Source organism: Capra hircus, chromosome 16 (genome assembly GCF_001704415.2).
Source record: "Capra hircus breed San Clemente chromosome 16, ASM170441v1, whole genome shotgun sequence".
NCBI classification, from domain to species: domain Eukaryota; kingdom Metazoa; phylum Chordata; class Mammalia; order Artiodactyla; family Bovidae; genus Capra; species Capra hircus.
Genome location: NC_030823.1, coordinates 70674343 through 70697652, shown reverse-complemented (window position 1 = coordinate 70697652; position 23310 = coordinate 70674343). Strand labels below are relative to the sequence as shown.

The following is a 23310-nucleotide window of genomic DNA, read 5'->3' as shown; positions in this document are numbered from 1 at the left end:
CTGTTGTAAAGGAAGGTCAGGAGGGCTCGATTTGAACCAGACCTCTGGTGGCTGAGATGTTAAAGAATCAGCCTGCAATGCAGGAGACCCGGGTTTGATCCCTAGGCTGGGAAGATTCCCTTGGAGAAGGGAATGGCAACCCACTCCGGTATTCTTGCCTGGAAAATCCCACGGACAGAGGAGCCTGGCAGGCTAAAGTCTGTGGGGTCCCAAAGAGTGGGACACGACTGAGCGACTAACACACTTTCAGGAAGGGAAAGGAAAGAGAAGTCAGTCGTGTCCGACTCTTTGCGACCCCATGGGCTGTAGCCTACCGGGCTCCTCCGTCCATGGAATTTTCCAGGCAAGAGTACTGGAGTGGGTTGCCATTGCGTCAAACTATGAAAGGACTGGTTGAGCCTAGTTGTCCCTGATTGAAGGGTAAGACGAGTACAGTACAAATGCAGCCAGGGAAATCAGAGATGACTTCTTTGTAGACACTCAAGATTCGAGGGAGGGTCGGCTAGGTTCCCAACTGGCCGGTTTTCTCCCAGTCTCTCAGCACCCCGCCCAGCACCTGCCTGCGTGTCCGCCCTCCCTGGGGGCCCGGCGCCCCCGCCCGCGCTAGCTCCTTGCGCCCCCAGGCCCCGCCTCTCCGGGGCCCGGGCCCGCCCCCCTTCCTCGGCGGGCGGGGCCCCGCAGCTGAGAGCCGAGCCTTTGCTTCGCAGCAGCTGCCTTGGAGCAGCCAGGCGCCCTCCGAGCGCCCGCGCGCCGAGCCCAGGTGAGTCCCGGTGGGTCGCCGCGTGGGGCCTGAGGGAGCACACCGAGCACCGCTTCTCAGCGCGTCGCGATGACTTTGAAACCGAAAACACGTCGGCGGCAGGAGTCCGGTAGCTGCCTCCCCGCAGCCCGGCCCGGCCGCCCGGCCCCCGCTCGCGCCCGGCGAGTCCCCGACGGCCGCGGGGGGTGCACGCGAGGAGGCCCAGGGGCCCGGACCCCGGGTCGGGAGAAGCCGGCGGGGCAGGTGGCCCCTGATGCGGGCGAGTGGGTGCGGTGTGTATTGGGTGAGGGGCGGTTGGGTTCCGCGGCCCGGAACGAGTTTTCTGAGCAGAGAAGGGGTATTCCGAGGATGGAGACTGGGGGTCCCGAGCTGGGGAGCGCCTCCAGGGCGAGTGTGTCCACTCCGCGGACCAGAGGCAGGTCGGGGTGCGCGGACCGGGGAAGGACTTTAGGCGTGCCTGGCACGCGTGCCTGCAAACCCTTGTCTTCCCCCATCGCGCCGTGAGGCATCCCCTCTTTCCACTTTTGCAGGACCTTCCAGCCAGAATATTTTAGAATGAAGCTTAAATACTGGCGTGCATGGGACCTCAGGGGAGCCGTTCGATTGGGCGTGCTCATTTAGAACCACCCTCACCCCCAGCCAAGGAGAACTCGAAGGGGTCTTGCAGGAAACTAAGACTCAGGTAGGAACGAGTTGCCCAGGGAACACCCAGAGAATTGGTGGAAACTGGGTTCTCTACAGCAGATGGCCTCGCCCTTGTTACTGCTCTGCAGGGTTTTGGCACTTCTGAGAATTCTCAGTGAATTCTGGGGCCACTGCTCTTGCTACTAACCCCCGGGTGTCTTCTCTGACTCTCTGGGCTGTTTCTGCCCCCTCCTGCAGAGTTTCCATATTTGGCTATTTCAGATTTACTTTCATCAGAAGTCAGTTACCTCGCAGTGACGGTACCCAGGGCTCCTAAGCGCTCGCGGTGGGGTTGGTGAAACGAGGCGTGGCTCCCAGCCGGGACTGTCCCCTGCGCACCCCACCCTCCACAGCCCCGGGCTGTGACCCGTGTCCCTTCCGGACAGGCCTCTAGTAACCAACTGAATTCAGTAAATATTTATTGGGCACCAGTGCTGGGTGAGAAGTGGGGAAGGGCCAGTGGAATACATTCCTTCTTTCAGAGATACTTGCGTTTTAAAAGGAGACATAAAATGAAAAGAAATTGGTTGAAGTGCTTCTGGGTATAGAACAGTTCTGGGGAGGGGGGTGAGATAATTTTAGGCAGGGAAAGCCTGGGTTAGAACCTCTCAAATGGAGCATGCAGCTGCCTGCCTTGCCTTCCCCGCCTTCCCCCCAGACAGCTGCAGACAGGGCTGTTAGCGCGATTGATGGTTTGGGTGAAAACCTTATCATCTGAACACTCTCACCTCCAACTTCAGTTTGAACAAGAGAGACAGACGTTGCTGCAGAAGAGATGAAGGTGCATTGGAGGCAGAAAATGTCCAACCTTTATTTATCAAGGTTGTTGTTGTTGCTGTTTTGGTTCTTGTTTTGGACTCGGTGGAATGGGCTGACCCTCAGATGCTGGAATCTCTCTCTCCCTGGGTTCTGGACACTGGGAGAAGAAAGCCTTCTGTCTGAGCCAAACTGTGGAAGCCCTGCCAGAGGGATGGTGGTGGAGGGGGAGACTTTCTCCAGTCCTCTGGGCTGAGGTCTGAGGACAAGCAGGGTTTCCACTGATCCACAAGCATCATCCACCCGGCCTGGGTGGCAGAGTAGTGGAAAAACTATGGAAAGGCGATGGGGTCTCATTCGCTGGAAGTACTCGCTGTCACCACTGGAATGATTGCAGAGAGAGGGGGCTGGATGTCTCTGAGTCAGTCACATCAGGCTAGCCTGAGAAACAGACCTTCCGTGATTATCTCAGCTTTATTGAAGAGGACCCTGAAGAAGACAATATGAAAGCCTTGCTCATAAAGCCCTTCCCCTTTCAAAGCCTTTTCCCCATTGCTCTGGACATTTTGTTCTCATTTTGTCCTCCACGATACCCTTGAGAGTCAGGCCAAAGCAGGATTATTGTTCACATGGCCCAGATGGGGAGGGTGAAGCACTGAGTGAAATAACCCTTTGGGCACCACTGCTGGGTGAGGCCTGGGTCTCCAAGGACTGTGGTTCCTCTGCCCCAGGCCCCTCACCTTGGTTTCTCAGAGCTACATCCACCCACCTCCAGCTCAGTGAGGGCTAAACAAGGGGAGGTGCCTGCATGCTGCCGCGCTTGGTTGCCTCTGACTCTTTGCGACTGTAACCTAAGGACTGTAGCCCACCAGGCTCCTCTGTCCCTGGGATTCTCCAGGCAAGAATACTGGAGTAGGTTGCCATTTCCTCCTCCAGAGGATCTTCCCAACCCAGGGATTGAACCCACATCTACCCGAGTCTCCTGCATGGTAGGTGGATTCTTTACTGCTGGGCCACCAGGGCTTCCCTGGTGGGAAGAATCTGCCTGCAGTGTGGGAGGCCCAGGTTCGATCTCTGGTTTCAGAAGATATTCTGGAGAAGGGAATGGCAACCCACTCCAATATTCTTGCCTGGAGAATCCCAGGGACAGAGGAGCCTGGCAGGCAAGGAGTCAGACGTGACTGAGCAACTAACAAGTGGACTCAGACTCTGATCATGCCTGGATGATCTGTTTCCGGTAACACAGAGCAAGTTTTCCTGGAGACTCTGCCCATGGCATGAACAGACACCACCTCTGTTAGTTCCACCTCCGCTAGCAAACTCAGGGTGAGACTCAGGGTATCTGGTCTTGTTTGTAGCCTGGCATCTGGCACAGAGGAGGACTAAACAGGTGCTGGCATTGAATTCAGTGGAAGTGTGTCTCCCTTGGGCGGAGCTGCTGGGGCCCAATGGCTGGGAAACGCATCCTGGGTGGGGCTCTGGAGACACTGCGCTGCCAGCAGGACTCATCTGCACCCCGAAGTCAGCATAGCGCCGTCCAGTTGACAAATAGCTGTCTCACCTGCTGAACCTCTCATCGCCTCCCCAAGAGCAGGGAGAGGCAGCTGCTGTCCTTGTACGTTACCGGGCTGCAAGCCTCAGACGTGACTCAAACATCTCACAGCATGTGGGGAGTGGCCAGGACCCCAGCCCATGTCTTCTGACTCCAGTTCATGAGCTCTGATAGTTTTGTGGCTAGAAGAAACCAGGATTCTGGGCAGGAGGGTGGGGGGACCCAAAGGGCACTCATCAAAGGTTGCCTGACACCTCTGTCACCCATCCCGGGTTCTTTAATAAGAGTCAGGAGACCAGGGGGAGGAGGGCAGCAGCTGAGGCCTCCTCTGAACAGCGATACCTGTTCAGATGGTGGCTTTTCCCGACGTTCCTCTGGGGCAGGAGCTGTCACCCCAGTAGTGTTGTAGGTGGGGTGTGTGTGTGTGTGTCGGGGAACAAGCTGCAGGGCAGAAGTCACCCCCAGGGCTGCTGAGGCCAGAGCCAGGCTACAGCGTTTGCTGCTTTGCTCAGAGTGAAACTGCGTTTGGAAGGCCAGACAGCAGCCGTTCCCCTTGGGTCCCCAGCAGGCCTTGTCTTGTGAGGAAGTGGGCTGGAGGGCCAGGGGGAAAATAAAAGTGAAAACACTCAGCGGTTCTCATAGAAAAATTCAAAGTCCCTTTGCGGTGACAGTGATAAGTCCTTTCTGCCCATTGGCACCTGGAGGCAGGCAGTGGTACATACAGGTGGAGACGGGGCTGTAGAGAGAGCAGCGTGCAGCCAAGTGTTGGCGCAAGTCCTGTGGCCCCGGAGGTGACTGAGGGAGCCCGGGGAGCTCCCCGCCCCAAGGTTCACGTTTGCGGGAAGGAGTACCCAGCTCACTTCCTTCCAGGAGAGCCTCACGCCTTTTTTCTTGACCCGTGCTCCATCATCACCTCTCTTCTCCAAGCCAGAGCATCCCCGAGGTTTCCTCTACAGCTTTTTTCTCTCTCGAGGAAAAGGAGCTCTCTTGACCAGCGGGAGGGCACCTTCTCCATCTACACCCCCAATCCTGCCCTTGCCTCTCTTGGAGACAGAGACAGACCCACTCCCTTCATAATTCCCTGGCCACTGACTCCTTCCCCTCTGCCACATGCTCCGTCTCTGTTAAACAGGAACCCACGCTTCCTCGCCCTTTCACCGACCAGCTTCTGGAAAGAGCAGCTGGCACTCACCCTTGCCCTTGGCGTTCTCTTCTTCATCAGCTCCGTGCACCTGCCCCGCTGCCTGTGTTGCCCTTTGCAGGCTTCCAGGGCTGCTAATCCTCAGTCGCCAGCCTGCTCTGCAGCTGCTGCTCGGCTCCTGGAAGGGGGCTGCACTGTCCCCACTGATGTTTCCTTCCTTAACCTGGAGCTCCTCGTCCTCTTCCCGCCCTGAGCGGGGCCACGGCTGTGTCTTCTGGCTCCCCTGGAGCCCTGCGGTGCAGCCAAGGTTAACCAGCACTCCCAGGGAAAGGCTGATCAAGTCTCTGCCTCTCAACTTCTTGGCCAGTTCGATTTGTGATGTTTCAGGAGCCCCTTGGGCTTCCCTTGTGGCTCAGCTGGTAAAGAATCTGCCCACAATGTGGGAGACCTGGGTTCGATCCCTGGGTTGGGAAGATCCCCGGGAGAAGGGAAAGGCTCCCCACTGCAGTATTCTGGCCTGGAGAATTCCACAGACTGTGTAGTCCGTGGGGTTGCAAAGAGTCGGACACGACTGAGCGACTTTCGCTTTCATCAGAGCCCCTTAGACACTCACCCAAGGCCCCCCTTCCCCCGCGTTCTCCCTGACCTGACAGACATCCCTGCTGGGCCCTCATCATCTCGTCCCGTCTCCAGCCGGTCCTGACCTGCTGTCTTTCCCCGGGGCTGCTGCCTGAGTTCCCCGGTCCAGCCCCCTCCTTCCTGTGATCCCTGAGCTGTCCGTTCACTCACTTCCCTGCTCGTCTGTCTTCTCTCCACACCGCTGCAGGGGGGCCTCCTTACTGCAGAGCCTAATCAAGACCTACTCTTTCCACTCACGGCGTGGTAGAAATAGTGTGGACTTCAGATCTGTTATTTATGACTTGCCAGTTGTCGTTGTATGGTTGGGGCAAGTTGCCCAACTTCCATGAGTTTCTGTATTCCCACGGGTAAACAGAGATAGTAATGTCACCCACTTGGGGTTGCTGGAAGGATTAAGTGAGCCAATTATATACACAGAGCCTAGTGCCTGGCAAGTATTCAACAAAGCTGGGTTTCTTCTTTTATGTTTTCGGCTGCATAGGGATTTGTGGAGTCTCTGGGGAGGTGGAAAATGTTTGTCTAGCCTGAAAGCATTCAAATTTAAATTAAAAACAGGGAGCACAAGAGCTGCCACATACCAGGGTAGACCATCATTTAAACTAGCCTACTGCTTCCACTCTGCAGTCTCTAGACCAGGCCAACCTCAAGGGCCAGAGTAGGCAAACCTCCACGGGGCAGGGCATGGTTGTGCTGAGCCCACAGCAGGTAGAGGGCAGAGAGTGGGGCTAACAATCCCAGATAAAAGGAGGCCCAGCTCCAGGGGTGGGTGTCAAAGGGAGATTTCCAGTCCTTGAGAAAGACTCGTGGGCAGAGCAGTGCAACTTTGGAGGCATAATAGTGCTGGGCAGTGAGGCAGCACGGGGACCCAGCAGAAGAAATGAAATGGATTTGGAAAGCCAAATACAGGCACTGGCTTGCTCACCAGGAACAGAGCCGTCACTTCGGTGGAATCAACTGTGAGATCAGAGCAGATTGAGGAGTGAGTCGACTTGGGGCCAAACTTCCAGCCAGACCCCTCTCTGTGCTCCCTTCCTAAGGGGGTGGCTCGGGACAGCCCATCTGTGCCCTGAGCCTCCATTAGAGGAGCCCTTGATGCTGGAGGATGGAGGTGGGGGTGGGCATGGAGTTAAGCTGAACTAGTCATGAAAGTCTGTCTTTTGCCTTCAGGATGTGGGGACTCTGAGGAAGAGACTGGGCAGATATCCCTGATACAACCTAAGATAACGTCCCATGCTTCCCTGGGTTAAAGGCAAAAAAGTGAAGGATTGAATGCTAAGTAGATGCAGAATAAAAGAAATGACTAAGCAACTGGTGGGATCATTCCAGGAAGCCCCTCCTGAAGAATGGGAGGACGGAGGGTTGGGAGGAGGCTGAGGAATACTGGGCTGTGGGCAAAGGCGTTGCTGCAGGACATAGGAAGGAAGGAATGTGTGTGTGCTCAGTGGGTCTGACTCTTTGCGACCCCGTGGACTGTAGCCCTCCAGGCTCCTCTCTCCATGGGATTTCTCAGGCAAGAATACGGGAGTCAGTTACCATTTCCTCCTCCTGGGGATCTTCCCAACCCAGGGATCAAACCCTTGTCTCCATTTCCTGCATCTGCTGCATTGGCAGGCAGATTCTTTACCACCAAGCCACCTGGGGAGCCAGGTGAATAGTTGTTCTTAATGGATGAAAAGTAGATTATTCTAGAATGGATTGATATTGAGGTAGTTGTTATAGAAAAACACCCAATAATTGGGGATTTGCTGCAACCTCTCCATGGCATTCCCACAGACCTTCCTCCAAAATGTCCAGTGCCATGTATTTGCTTTGGATGGGCACATGGTACATTCTTTCAATCTTTCCTCGATGCTGACAAAAATTCCATATACGTGAGTTCAGTGGTTCACTGACACTGGATCTGTCTAACAAGTGTGACTTCTATAGCCCCTATCTCTTCCACCTTGTGACTATATTGCTGGGTTACATCAATTCTGGTTATGCTGGTTTGAACAGCTGCAGGGCCTTGTCAACTAAAAAAATGATGCACAACCTGAGAGCTGTGACTTCCCTTTTATTCGGGGCAAATTGAGGACTGCAGCCTGGGAGACAGCACCGCAGATAGTTCTGAGAAACTGCTGCAAAGAGGTAGTGGGGGAAGGTCAATACATAAGATTTTGGTGAAGGGGAAGTTCAATGCAACCAAATGTTTACTTTACAAGAGGCTTTCTGCTAGTCACAAGGAGTTGTCATCATGAAGGGATTTAGTGCTTTTCTAGATATGAAGAGAGGCAAGGATTTGGGATTATGAAATTAGTTCCTGAAAATATCTAACTATCTAAAGACCTGTTTCCAAAACCATCCCAAAGAAAAAGAAATGCAAGAAGGCAAAGTGGTTGTCTGAGGAGGCTTTACAAATAGCTGAGGAAAAAAAGGGAAGCAAAAAGCAAGGAAGAAAGGGAAAGATATATCTAACTGAATGCAGAGTTCCAGACAATAGGAAGAAGATATAAGAAAGCTTTGCAAATGAACAATACAAAGAAACAGAGGAAAACAATAGAATGGGAAAGACTCGAGATGTCTTCAAGAAAATTGGAGATATCAAGGGAACATTTCATGTAAGGATGGGCACAGTAAAGGACAGAGATGATAAGAATCTAACATAAGCAGAAAAGATTAAGAAGAGGTGGCAAGAATACACAGAAAAACTATATGAAAAAGGTCTTAATGACCAGGATAACCACAATGGTGTGATCACTCACTTAGAGCCAGATGTCCTGGAGTGTGAAGTCAAGTGGGCTTTAGGAAGCATTACTACAAACAAAACTAATGGAGGTGATGGAATTCCAGCTGAGCTATTTAAAATCCTAAAAGATGAATATGTTGAAATACTGCACTCAATATGCCAGCCAATTTGGAATAGTCAGCAGTGGCCACAATACTGGAAAAGGTCGGTTTTCATTCCAATTCCAAAGAAGGGCAATGCCAAAGAACGTTCAAACTATCATACAGTTGCTCTCATTTTGCAGCCTTTGTGTGGATCACAATAAATTGTGGAAAATTCTGAAAGAGATGGGAATACCAGACCACCTGACCTGCCTCTTGAGAAATCTGTATGCAGGTCAGGAAGCAGCAGTTAGAACTGGAAATGGAAAAACAGACTGGTTCCAAATAGGAAAAGGAGTACGTCAAGGCTGTATATTGTCACCCTGCTTATTTAACTTCTACGCAGATTACATCATGAGAAACGCTGGGTTGGAAGAAGCACAAGCTGGAATCAAGATTGCCAGGAGAAATATCAATAACCTGAGATATGCAGATGACACCACTCTTATGGCAGAAAGTGAAGAGGAACTAAAAAGTCTCTTGATGAAAGTGAAAGTGGAGAGTGAAAAAGTTGGCCTAAAGCTCAGCGTTCAGAAAACGAAGATCATGGCATCCGGTCCCATCACTTCATGGGAAATAGATGGGGAAACAGTGGAAACAGTGTCAGACTTAATTTTTTGGGGCTCCAAAATCACTGCAGATGGTGATTGCAGCCATGAAATTAAAAGATGCTTACTCCTTGGAAGAAAAGTTATGACCAACCTAGATAGTATATTCAAAAGCAGAGACATTACTTTGCTGACTAAGATCCGTCTAGTCAAGGCTATGGTTTTTCCTGTGGTCATGTATGGATGTGAGAGTTGGATTGTGAAGAAGGCTGAGCACCGATGAATTGATGCTTTTGAACTGTAGTGTTGGAGAAGACTCTTGAGAGTCCCTTGGACTGCAAGGAGATCCAACCAGTCCATTTTGAAGGAGATCAGCCCTGGGATTTCTTTGGAAGGAATGATGCTAAAGCTGAAGCTCCAATACTTTGGCCACCTCATGCAAAGAGTTGACTCATTGGAAAAGACTCTGATGCTGGGAGGGATTGGGGGCAGGAGGAGAAGGGGACAACAGAGGATGAGATGGCTGGATGGCATCACTGACTCAATGGACTTGAGTCTGAGTGAACTCCGGGAGTTGGTGATGGACAGGGAGGCCTGGCATGCTGCGATTCATGGGGTTGCAAAGAGTCGGACACGACTGAGCGACTGAACTGAACTGAACTGAACTGAACTGAAAGAGTTGGACACGACTGAGCGACTGAACTGGAACTGAAGGTTATGCTCATCACTTCGTGGGAAATAGATGGGGAAACAGTGGGAAAAGTGTCAGATTTTATTTGGGAGGGCTCCAAAATCACTGCAGATGGTGATTGCAGCCATGAAATTAAAAGACGCTTCTTGGAAGGAAAGTTATGACCAACCTAGACAGCAAATTCAAAAGCAGAGACATTACTTTGCCAACAAAGGTCCGTCTAGTCAAGGCTATGGTTTTTCCAGTGGTTACGTATGGATGTGAGAGTTGGACTGTGAAGAAAGCTGAGCGCTGAAGAATTGATGCTTTTGAACTGTGGTGTTGGAGAAGACTCTTGAGAGTCCCTTGGACTGCAGGGAGATCCAATCAGTCCATTCTAAAGGAGACTGGTCCTGGGTGTTCTTTGGAAGGAATGATGCTAAAGCTGAAATTCCAGTACTTTGGACACCTCATGCAAAGAGTTGACTCATTGGAAAAGACTCTGATGCTGGGAGGGATTAGGGGCAGGAGAAGAAGAGGACAAGAGAGGATGAGATGGCTGTATGGCATCACCAACTCTATGGATGTCAGTTTGAGTGAACTCCGGGAGTTGGTGATGGACAGAGAGGCCTGGCGTGCTGCAGTTCATGGGGTCGCAAAGAGTCGGACACGACTGAGTGACTGAACTGAACTGAAGGTTATGCTCAAAATCCTTCAAGCTAGGTTTCAACAGTATGTGAACAGAGAACTTCTATATGTACAAGCTGGGAGGCACCAGAGATCAAATTGCCAACATTTGTTGGATTGTAGATAGCAAGGGATTCCCAGAAAAACATGTATTTCTGCTTCATTGACTACACTAAAGCCTTTGACTGTGTGGATCACAACAAACTGTGGAAAATTCTTAAAGTGATGGGAATACCAAACCACCTTACCTGCCTCTTGAATGTAGGTCAAGAAGCAACAGTTAGATATGGACATGGGCCAAACGGACTGGTTCCAAATTGGGAAAGGAGTACGTCAAGGCTGTATATTGTCACCCTGCTTATTTAACTTATATGCAGAGTACATCAAGCGAAATGCCGGGCTGGATGAATCACAAGCTGGAATGAAGATTGCCAGGAGAAATATCAATAACCTCAGATATGCAGATGATATCACTCTAATGGCAGAAAGAGAAGAGGAACCTTAGTTCCTCTTGATGAAGGTGAGAGAGGAGGGTGAAAAAACTGGCTTAAAACTCAATATAAAAAAAAAACTAAGATCATGACATCTGGTCCCATCACTTCATGGCAAATAGAAGGGAAAACAGTGCAACAGGGACAGACTTTATTTTCTTGGGCTCCAAAATCACTGTGGACAGCGGCTGCAGCCACAAAATTAAAAGAGTTGCTCCTTGGAAGGAAAGCTATGACAAACTTAGACAATGTATTAAAAAACAAAGTCATCAGTTTGCCAACAAAGGTCCACCTAGTCAAAGGTATGGTTTTTCCAGTTGTCATGTACAGATGTGAGAGCTGGACCGTAAAGAAGGCTGAGTGCCAAAGAATTGATGCTTTCAAATTGTGGTACTGGAGAAGACTCTTGAGAGTCCCTTGGACAACAAGGAGATCAAACCAGTTAATCCTAAAGGAAATCAACCCTGAATATTCATTAGAAGGACTGATGTTGAAGCTGAAACTCCAATACTTTGGCCACCTGATGTGAAGAACTGACTCATTGGAAAAGACCCTGATGCTGGGAAAGATTGAGTGCAAGAGAAGGGGGCGGCAGAAGATGAGATGGTTAGATAGCATCACCGACTCAAAAGATAAATTTGAGCCAACTCTGGGAGATAGTGAAGGACAGGGAAGCCTGGTGTGTGACAGTCCACGGGGTCACAAAGAGTTAGATGGGACTTAGAGACTGAACAGTAACAAAAGGTCTGTTCCACCAGTTTCCCTGGAGCACAGAGTGCTTCACTCTCCAGCCTGAACTGCCTTCAGGGGGTGGTGAAGGTCAACAGCTGCAGCAGCACAGGGTTCAGTCTCCGCAGAGGTAGATGGCAAATGCCCTTGGCAAGCGCCTGTTTGGAGGTGATAGCCTTCTATACCTGACTTATCTGTTCCTAACTTTCTTCATATCATTTCTCCTGCCTGGAATGCCTCCTGTTTTAATCTACTATTTCATGCCTCTTTCACTCTTTTCAAAGAAAACTCAAAATTTGTTTCTCATTAGAAAGGCTGGCCCCCAAGTTCATGCCCAGGTTCAATAATTTGCTAGGAGGACTCACAGGATTCAGGGAATAGTCATACAGCTAAGGTTTTTCACAGTGAAAGGATGCAAGACAAAATCAGCAGAGGGAAAAGGCACTTGGGACAAAGTCTGGAGGAGACCAGGTGCGTGCTTCCAAGTGTCCTCCCCCAGTGAAGTCACACAGGATGTGCTTAATCCATCCTGCACTGTGAATTGTGGTAATGCCTGTGAAATGTCATCTATCGGGAAAGCTCGTTGGATACTCAGCATCAAGGGTTTTTACTGGAGACTGGTCATATAGGCACCTTCTGCATAGCATACACTGAAAATCCCAGACTTCCAGGAAAAAAAAAAAACAACAGCAACAAAAACAGCAGATGTTCAACCCAAACCATATTGTTTGCACAGTTTAGGTACCACAAGCAACTCAAGGTGGGAAGAGCCCACCCCAAATCCACCTTCCCAGACATCATGCAATGGCTCTCTAGGGGTGGCAGTTGCAGCCCTGCTATCTTAACCCCTTCCTGCCCAGCTTCCCTGCATAATCCCACCTCAGTCGGTTCAGTCGCTCAGTCTTGTCCAGCTTGTTGCGATCCCATGGACTGTAGCACGCCAGGCTTCCCTGTCCATCACCAACTCCCAAAGCTTACTCAATTCATGTGCATTGAGTAGGTGATGCCATCTGACCATCTCATCCTCTGTCGTCCGCTTCTCCTCCTGCCTTCAATATTTCCCAGCACCAGGGTCTCTTCCAAGGAGTCAGTTCTTTACATTAGGTGGCCAAAGTACCGGAGTTTCAGCTTCAGCATCAGTCCCTAACTAATCCCACCTCAGTGCCTAACTATAATTATGCTACAGAGAGAATCCCCCTATGTGAGGGGCCAGAAGACCTGGGTTCAAGCCCAACATGGCCACCTACTTCTGGGTGATCCTTTGGATCCCCCAAACTTCATTTTCCTATTTGGAAAAGGAGAGTCATAGTTCTTCTTTGTAGATTTCCAGGGTGACTGTGAGGATCAAGTGAGATGACTTAGTAGGTATCCACCCCGCTTGGTTGAGCACCTGCTGTGTCCAGGGCTGTGAGTGAGCTTGCAGGGCATGGAGGGAAGCGTGGTGCAGTGGCTTTGATAGGAGACAAGCCCGAGGTTGAGTCCCGGCCCGGAAGTTGGCAGCTGTGTCACCCTGATCATGCTCTTTGAGCTCCCTGAGCTTCAGGACCTGATCTGCAAAAGGTGAGCGTGAGTCATGAAACTAGTGCCTATCCTTCATGGGGCTGCTGTGCAGAGTACATGCAACAACCCAAAGGAAGCAGCTAGCCACAGTATCTAACACACTGCAGGCACCCAAAGGGGCAGCTGTTCGTTTACTCAGATATTCGAGTGCTTGCTTGAGACATAGTCCCAGCCCTGCTTTCCATGTGTGGATGCAGACTGATATTGAACAGATAATTGCCTTAAAAATGAGTGTACTCAGAAGTGCGATGAAGGAGAAGTCCAGTGTGATGATGGGCTTGTGCTGAGGAAGAAGGGGGCCAAGCTGGCTGAGGGGGCCTGTGAGGCTTCACTGCATAGCGAGGCTTAAGCTGGGCTCGGATGACTTGAGTTCAGTGAGAGGTGGGGGTCGGGGAGGGGATGTTTCCAGAGCAGAGACAAGAGCGTGAGCAAAGGGAGACCAGTCTTAGGATGAGGGCTGGGGGAAAGAAGGGTCTCCATTCCTGTGAGGAATGGCAAAAAAAAAAAAAGCCAGAGAGGCTGGAGAATAAGGGGTGGGGAGGGAGATGCCCTGGAGAAGTGGGCGGGGCCATGGTTAGCTCAGTGAAGGGTTTGGAACCGTGAGAGTGATGCGAGGCGGTGGAAAGTCTGTGGGAGTAAGAACACTGTGACTTTTTCAAAGGCCAGTCAGGCTGCTGTGTGGGGGATTCCGGGGGGCGGAGCGGTGAGTGGGGTAGGGAGACCCGCTTTACGAGGGGAGGCCCATAGCAGGAGACCGGTGCAGAAGGGAGGGTGGTGTGAACTGGGTTTGAGAGGAGGAGGCAAGGCTCTGCCAGGGATGATTCCACTTGTCTGGGCACAACAGCAGGATAAAAAGTGGCCCTTCCTGGAGAGGGAGCCCTGCAGAGAGGAGACATCAGTTCCGTTTTGGGTGTGTTGGTGCTGGGGTCCTGTGAAACCCTGAAAAGGAGACACAAGGTGAGCAGTAGCCCATGTGGGCCCAGACGCAGTGGGGACACTGGGTAGCGGCTAGTTTGTTTGTGGTCTTTGATGGCAGGACACTGTGGTTTCGGGGAAGCTAAAGGGAAAGAGTGTTTTAAAGTGTGCCTTTGGGGTGAGGGTGGGGGTTGGGGTCACTAATATCTGATGTAGCTGGGAAGCCAGCTGAGATAAAGTTGGGAAATTGACTACTGGCTTAAGCAACCCGGAAGTCCCTGGGCCCTGGGTGAGAGCAGCATGGGGCGCTTGGTAGGGGTGTAAGCCAGGCCCAAGTGGGCTGAAGACTGGATGGATCGGCTTGACCAGAGGCCGGTGGGGATGGTCACTCCACTGCATGAGGCGGGGTGGAAGGCGGTGTCAGGAGGTTTGGCTGGGAGAGGAAAGCAAGCTCGAGCTTCTTAGGCAAATGTGAGAGTGGGAATTTGGAAGGTGGCTTGCCTCTGAGAAGAGACCTGTGCTTGTGTGAGTGCCAAGGAAGGAGGCAGCTGAACGGGAGAGGCTGAAGGGAGGAGGCTGAAGTCTGGGGCATGAGGAGAGCCTGGTGCAGAGGCTGCCTCTGCGATGGGGTGTGGGCCGCGGAGCAGCCCCTCCCAACCCACACAGGGGGACAGAGCATGCAGGACAGAGCTCTGCTCAGTGGCAGGAAGTGGAGGTAGCTCTGGTCGGAAGACATCTATTTTCTGTGCAGTAGGAAGGGAAGTTTCCTGGTGAGATGGAGGGAGATGTGATCAAGGTCTGTGGAGAGGAGAGAGGTTTGAAACAGATGTTGGAAACAAGAGAGTGAGCTGAAAGGCAAGCTGGCCCAGAGCCCTGTGACCTGTTCTCCTGAAAGAAGTCTCTGGTGAAGTACTCAAGCCAACGTGATTTTGAATCTCTAGAACCTTGTGAGGTGCCTCAGTGAGGATCCCATGCCTATTTTTTTGGGGAAAAAAAAAAAAAGTCCTTCTTAGCATTTTCCCGCCTTCCCACATACCTGTCTGCCCACCCAGGGGCTGCTTCATGCTGGTGGGACCGAGGAGCATCATTGAGGCTCCAATCTTCCACCCACCTCCTCATGCCCACTACCCCTCCACCCACCAAGTGCCCATCATCGGCCAGCTTTGCCTTCTCCAGCTGTGACCGGTAGACCGCCAGGACTCAGAACAGACTGTCAGGCCCTGGGAAGCATGCTCAGTGGGAGAGAGCCTGTCCTGCCTCCTCCAGAAACTCCTGAGGCTGTCGTTCAGTCTTTCGTGAGTTCTTACTGATCGCCCAGCATGTGCCCTGTTCTAAGTATTGCTTTCCTCCAGAAGCAGAAGAAACATTCCCGGAGGCAGAGGAAACATTCCCGCCCTCACGGAGCTTATATTCTGGCAGGAAGGTAGTAAAGAAGCAAGCACCTGGCATGCTGCATGGTAATAATTGCTTTGAGGAGGAATGCAGCAGGCTAGGGGGCTGCTGGGATGTTATGATTCCAGATGGGTTGCGAAGTCCTCGCCTGTGAGCTCACGTATGAGCAGGGAAGTGAGGAATGAGCTATTCAGGGGTCGGGGGTGCGAGCATTCCAGCAGGGGGACAGCATGCAGGAGGCGCGTCTGCCAGTCAAGAGAGAGCCAGGCTCATGCGACTGGTGTGTCCTGGGAAATGGAGATGGAGAATGGAGACCAGGTCACAGGACTCTGAGGACACCGGCTCATGCCCCAAGTGTGATTGGGGTCCTTGGGGCAGAGGAGGGACATATATCTGACTCTATTTGACTGCTGGGTTATGAAAACACTGTGAAGGGACAGAGGCAGAGGAAGAGACCAGCCAGGGGACAAGGGCTGTACCTAGTGGGGATGACGGTGACTTAGACTGGGATGGTTATGCTGACAGTATGAGACATGGGTAGATAATGTTTGGAGGAACAGCCAATAGGATTTGGTGTTGTGGGATGGAGAGTGGGAGGAGCCAAGGATGACTTCACAGCTCTTGGTCCAAGCTTCAGGTGGATTGGTGCTGCCCATTTACTGAGCTGGGGGAAGGTGGTGGGAGGAGCCAGCTGGATGGAGGAAGACGGGATGTCTCATGTTTGAGATATTTAATGAATAAATGTGGAGCTCTGCACTAGGCATTCGGGATGACTCATATTCAGGACGGGGACCCAGCCTGCAGATAAGAACCAGGAAATTTTCAGCCTTAGATGACATCTGAGCCCCGATGAGCTCACGAGAGCACCAGTGTAGATGGAAGCGGGAAGAGGGACAGCACCAGCCCAGGTGCCGGAGAGATGGGGCAGTGAGGAATGGCCAGCGAGGAGAAGGTGATCTGGAAGCTGGCACATGTCACACTGTAACGGGCTAGAATCCAGCCGGGGAACTTGTTAAAAAGGCAGACTTCTGGGTACTACGGAGGGATCCTGATTCTGAAACATGTTAATTAGGGCACTCTAAACTATTGTGGGCTTCCTTAGGTGGCTCTAGTGGTAAAGAACCTGCCTGCCAATGTAGGAGACATAAGAGATGATGGTTCAGTCCCTGGATCGGGAAGATCCCCTTGGAGAAGGGATGGCTACCCACTTCAGTATCTTGGGCTTCCCTGGTGGCTCAGACAGTAAAGAATCCGCCTGCAATGTGGGAGACTTGGGCTTGATCCCTGGGTTGGGAAGATTCCTTGGAGGAGGGCATGGCAACCCTATTCTTGCCTGGAGAATCCCTGTGGACAGAGGAGCCTGATGGGCTACAGTCTGTGGGATTGCAAGGAGTTGGACACGACTGAGCGATTAAACACAGCACAAACTATTGTAACAAATGGGCCCCCGAAACAGAGGTCTGTTTCTCAGGTATGGTGTCCAAGCCAGTATTTTTTTTAATATTTTATTTATTTAGTTGTGCTGGGTCTTAGTTGTAGCATGTGGGATCTAGTTCCCTGACCAGGGATCAAACCCAGGCCTTCTGCATTGGGAGCATGGAGTCTCAGCCACTGGACCACCAGGGCCAACATTTTGATCATGTCCCAGGGCACATTCTTAGCAGAGCATCCAGGGACTGAGCCACTCTGGAAACTGTTGCTGTGCTTTGCACCTAGGCATGCTCCCCACTGAATTGAAAACCCCTTGGAAATAGGAACTTGGGGTCCTGTCCCACTGCACCCTTTCCCACAACAGAATGAGATTCAGACCTCTGCATGCAGCAGGCACTGAATAAATGCTGGCCAGGAGTAAAGAATAGACAGACATGGATATGAAGTGTTAATTTTTGTGCCAGACACTGTGTGCTGGTAATTTATGTGGATCAACACATCTAATCCTAACTCTTAGGATTAGAGTTAGCCTTAAAGGCAGGTGCCTTTAGTGTCCTATTTTCTAGATGAAGGCAAGATGACACAGGTAAGTGAATGGCAGAAGAGGTTGGACCCCAGTGGTCTGGTTCCAGAGCTGATCTCTAACCATCAGGCTGCACTGCCTGTCATTCCACACCTCCTTTTTGGTACCAGGTAGTATGTGATACCTTTTCTTTCAGCCATGACATGAAGTAAACAGCACTGGATTTGAAGGCAGAAAGCCTAGATTCAGATTCTTGCTGCATCACATGTTGGCTGTGTAATTTGGGGGCATAGGTACTTCACAACTTGGGGCCTCAATTACTTCATCAGAAACATGGCTGTGATTTCCCCCATGGGGTTCGTATGAGGACTGGGTGTGATCTTGTTCGTGAAAGTACAAATTGCAAAGTCCTTGTGCAGGAAAAGTATTAACTTGAAAAAAAGATCAAACCATGGAACCCCTATGATTGATTACCGAAAGAGCTGCCAGAGGGGTGTAGACTGTAGGAAACGCAACATGCCTTGTTTAACCAGATCAGTTCCTCTGTACCACCCTTTATGTATTGATGTTTCTTCCTGACATTTGGTTTGATAGTTTGCTGTTTCTGAAAAACTGTTACGCTTTTGTTCAGCTGATAACCGTTAAGTACCCTCCACAGCTGACTGGCTCAGTTGTGGGAAGCCACTCTTCAGAATCTGTCTTCTTCTCTTGGGTCCCCTTTCCGGGCTCCCCACCCACTTCCCCTCTCTGTTGTCCTGATCAAGCCCATTGGTCCCAATAGCCTGACATCAAGCATTGAACTGAGGGGACTCTAGGCTGCCTGCCCACGTGTGGGCTGGGCACCTGGGGTAGTGGGCCTCGAGAAGCTTCTCTCCCCGGAGCTGGGCCAAGAGGACCGCCTTTGGTCCCATCTGCTTTTTCCCCAGGCTGCTGGTCAGGTGGGGATTGCCTGTCTGCCTTTCCAAGGCCATTGACTCATGCCCCAGCCACAGACTCTCGCAGAGCTCCGGGCACTTTTGGCAGCTGACAGAATGTCACTGGTCTGTGGTCAGCTTTGGAGATACGAACTGAACACAATGGCAGATGTGCGTGAGCTTTGTGGGAAGCTGAGGCCCAGCTCAGATGAGGTTGGCCTTTGGTAGCTAAAAGTCACCAAAAGGTCAGGTTAGGGTTTCTGGGCATGTCTGTTCTGTAGCGTGACAAGCGTGGTCCCAGTCTCTTCTCTTTCCTTAAAGCACCCTTAGGCCATGGAGGGTGGGACCTGCCCCAGTCCTCATTTCAACATGCTTTGAAGTCCCACGCTAAAATCTGAACTGCTATTCTTTGGTTATGTTCGCAAGCTCCTGTGTTGCTTTGCTAGTGGGGCCACTGGAAGTCTCCTTCACTTTCTGAGAGCGTGTGCTCTGCCTGCCTGTCTTTAGGAGAAAAAGGACCATCAGGAAGGGAGAGAGAGCTGAGTCTGAGATGGTAGCCCGGTGACTCGCTGAAGCAGGTACCCTCACCCACACTCGGAAGTACAGTCTGGCTGAGGATGGGGGAGCCTTTCAAATGAGGAGAGGTGGGAGTTGTGGCAGGAACTAAGGGCAGAGGGTGAGCCCTGCAGGGAGCCACCCGGAGGTGTGGTCTGGGGTGGGAGGGGAAGCAAAAATACAGTGTTCCCAGGGGAGTTCTGAGAAGGAAGTGCCAAATGCCACATAAAGGGCAAGAGGGCTTCAGGTTGGGAGAGGCCAGGTGGCAGGTCTGATTCTGTGGTTATGGTTTAGAGTTTAGATCACCAACTGAACACAACGTGCTCTTCCAGACCGCTTACGTAGTAGGGCCCGAGACGCGGGTGATTTGGGCCCCCAGCTTGTTCAAGGGCAAAGGGAGGGTGGTGGGTGGATGAGATATGAGGAGGGACACGGATCTGAAAGGATGGCTCTGGAGCCAGGAGGGGAAGGGAGGGGAGAAGGTGGCTGGTGCTGGTGTTGCTGGGCTGGTTGCTGAGTAGCCTGGAGACTGCTCCCTGCCATGAGGTGGTGGTGCTGGTGTAAGGATTCCTCCCTGCCCCATGCTACATTTCTTTTTCCCCATCAGTGGAAATGTAGTGGTTTCTCAGCAAAAGCATGATTTACAAAAGTGACTGATTGACCGTGTTTAGTGGGAGATCTTCCAGTGTAACCAGGAATTCAAAACCACGCATTGGGTGAAGCTAGGAGGAAAATGTGTTTGGAGGATGAAATGGAGACATGAGAAAATTGCAACAGAAAGGGTAGAGGAGAAGCAGTGAGCTTAGTCAAGGGTCCCAGAGGAGAAGGGGCAGCACCTTGTGGGGTGGGAGGGGGGGTGTGGTCTCTGGAAAACCCACCTTGGTGCATGCATGGGAAGGTGAGTCAGCAATGAGCTGTGCCCGCCCACAAGATTATCAAGGTCTTAGTAAGAGGGCTGACTGAAGCAGGGTTGGGGGGTGGAGAGTAGGGGACATGGGGGGAGGGGTGGGCTCATAGGACTCTGTCGTCAGACTTATACTCACCACTTTCACTTCTGGGTGAGGGCATAGGGGTAGTAACGTAGATACTTGTGGTGGAATCGCTAAGTTGTGTCCGACTCTTGCGACCCCACGGACTGTAGCCTGCCAGGCTCCTCTGTCCATGGGATTCTCCAGGCAAGAATACTGGAGTGGGTTGCTGTTTCCTTTTCCAGGAGATCATCTCAACCCAGGGATCAAACCCAGGTCTCCTGCATTGCAGGCAGACTCTTTACTGACTTGAGCTACAAGGGAAAAAGCCAAGTCAATTCACAGCAAACAGGTGAGTGAGGAAACGTGAGAAGATGAGAACATAGGAAGGCTTTGGGAATATTTAGGCACGTCTCCATGGGCTCACCTGAAGGAAGGAGTGCCTTCAGAAAAGGAACCATTGATGGAGGGCTCTGTGCAGGCTCTCAGCTGACTCTGGGGCCTGGAGACTAATGAGGACAGCCCCCTCCCCCAGCAGCTCATCGAGCAGACCCCAGACCTAGAAGTGGGGACAGCAATGGACATGGAGCTGAAGCTGAGGGTCCTTGAGTCAAAGTTTCTTCTAAAGGAAGCTCTTGTGGGAAGATCAGCGGTCCTTTCTCCTCTTGTTCTAACTTCTGAGCAAGCACATCCCAAAGGTCTCCTGCAGCATCACCTGGACTCTGGATGGTTCCCAGCAGGAGAGAGATTTCCCTTCAAGGCTTCCCCGAGAGACTTGATATGAAAGCAGCAGCCTCCTTAGAACCAGGAGCCGGGCGGGAGTGCTCTTCAGCCCCTGACCACCCCCTTCTCTCCACCAACAGTGCTCTGCTGCTCTCCCAGGAAAATAAGGAACCAGAGGTTTCCTGACAACTTGGAGAGAAATCACACTTCTCTTCAAAGGAATTAAAACCGTGCCCACGTCATCCTTCATCCTGCGTCCAAGAAAAGCCTCTTCTGCAAAAGTATAAGGAAAAGACACCCTCCTTCTGCCTCTGTGACATCAGAGCCAGCCATCCTGTGGGTGGACAGCTGGGGTTGGGGGCCAGTTGTCATGTGTCATCAGGCAGGAGTCACCTGCTTCCTATGTGGTCTCCTGTGTGGTTTCCCATCTTGTTAGACTGATGGAAAAGGACCTCGCTTTGCCTGCATTTCTCCAAGGCCCTTCTGGGTCTAACCTTCATGGTTCAAGGTTAATGAAAATAAACCCAGTCTGGGCTTCCCTGGTGGTCCAGTGGTTAAGAGTCTTCCTGCCAATGCAGGGGATAGGGGTTCCATCCCTGGTCCAGAAAGATTCCCACATGCCTGGGAGCAACTAAGCCTGTACGTGAGCCACAACTATTGAGCCTGTGTGCTAGAGCCCGGAAGCTACAACTAATGAAGCCCTCAAGCCCTAAAACCTGAGTTCCACAAGAGAAGCCACCGCAATGAGTAGCCCCCCACCCACCGCAACTAGAGAAAAGCCTGCAAGTGACATTGAAGATGCAGCACATCCATAAATAGATGAATAGATAAATCTTTAAAAACAAAAAAACCCAGTCTGTCCCAGAGGTCACAGGGAGGTGGTGCAGTTGTGTTAGGCTGTGGGAACAGCGGAGAGGCAGAGAAGGTGGTGGGTTGGAGCAGAGACCTGGCGGTAGTCTTGAAGGTTTTCACCTTCAGAGGAAGCAGATTTCTGGGCCATTGCAGACAGAGGCTTTGGGGACAGCTTGGGGCCCATCTCGGTTCTCTCCCCGTGGAGGCAGCATGCTCCATAAAGGGTTTTTCTTTTTCATCTTCCTCTTTTGCTGCTTCCTCCTTCCTCCTCCTCTTCCTCTTCTTTTTTGTTTGGTTTTTAGTTACTGTTGTTGTTTTAATTTTCCTGCTTGTCACCCTTCTTCCTAGAAGAGCAGTATCTCAGAATTCAAGGCTCAGATGTGGCCTTGAGAAAGTGGACCGCCTGTCCTCCCACGGGTGGGTGTCTGGCTGTCCCTGCTGTGGCTGTACTCTATTAGATCACTGCCCAGGGCACAAGTTCTGGCATCTCCCTGAGTCACCCCATCTTGGGATTCCACATTTTAACTTTTCCTCAGCACTAACCGCCATCTCCCCTCCTTTAACTTAAGCCCAGGACCCGTCGCTGGGTCTCGGGTGGGTTTGGGGAAATAAGGTATTTATTTGCACCTGCCTGCTATTGCCAAATATGCCTCAGGGGGTTGGCTTCTCATGGTCCCGGGAAGGCCTGAGCAGAGCTGAGAAATGGGCAGTTTGCCGTCCAGCAGCCCATCCTGTGACTGGTAGCTTCATGGGCCGGTGTGGTGCCACCCATCTGCTGCCCACAGCTCAGGGACCACCCTGGGCACCTGGCCAGGCTTTGTGCCCCCATCTCGTCACCCGGGCCTGCAGGTATCACCTCCCACAGGAAGCAGTGTCTCAACTCTCAGAACCCTGTCTTACAAAGGGGCCTCAGGAGGGATTGCAGGCCTCTTCCACCTTCCCCAGACCACCCTGCTCCCCCAGGCACCGAGGTACATTTAACAACCATCCCTGGCCTCTGGGAACTGCTGTCGAATCCAATCACTGGTTCTAGGGATCTCACAGAGGGGTGGGGGGTGGGGTCACACCGGCTGAAAGGGGGTTACCCTGGGGGGAAGCAGCACCTATTAAATCTCAAACAGGGGGCTTCCCTGGTGGCTTAATGGTGAAGAATCCGCCTGCAAATGCTGGAGACACAGGTTCCATTCTCGATCTGGGAAGATCCCACATGGCGCAGAGCAACTAAGCCCGTGCACCCCAACTACTGAGCCTGTGCTCGAGGGCCTGGGAGCCACAAGGACAGAAGCCCTCATGCCTAGAGCCTGTGCTCCGTGACAAGAGGAGCCCCGGCAATGAGAAGCCCGCACATCACGACTGAAGAGTAGCCCCACTTGCTGGCCCTTGTGTTCTGAGATGCTGCTCTTCCAGGAAGAAGAGTGACTAGCAGGGAAATTAAACGACAAGAACTAAAAACCAAACGGAAAAGAAGAGGAAGAGGAGGAGGAAGGAGGCAGCAAAAGAGGAAGAAGAAGAAAAGCCCTTTATGGAGGACATTGCCTCTATGGGTGGAGACCTCCATGCAGTGACAAAGACCCAGCACAGCCAAGAATAATAAATAAACGATCCCAAGTAGGGAGAAGCAGGGGCTGTGCTGGGGCAGGACCAGACAGCAGACTCCCACACTAGCTTCCTGGAGCTCCCCCACAGCTATTGCTCTGGGATGTCTTATCTCTCCAGATCCTGTGTTCCTGACATAGTTATAAACCTGTTATGTTAAATGTAATCACTAAAATGAAAGCCAAGGTTAAAAAAAAAGCCCAAAAGTAAATATATATATATGGTAAATGTATATATCTTTATATCTATATTTATATATATACATATATTTATATATAAACATATATTTATATATAAATATATATTTACCCTATATATATTTACCTTTGGTTTATATATCTATTTATTAAATATATATA

General features: G+C 51.5%; 1 protein-coding gene across 2 annotated transcripts in view; it reads left to right on the top strand.

The window, feature by feature from the left end:
- Positions 675-23310, top strand: part of TRAF5 (TNF receptor associated factor 5) — a 45926-nt gene continuing 23290 nt past the window's right edge. For both annotated transcript variants that reach the window (XM_018060764.1, XM_018060763.1), the window contains exon 1: positions 675-760. The gene's annotated coding sequence lies outside the window, so the exon portion shown is untranslated. The remainder of the gene's footprint in view (positions 761-23310) is intronic.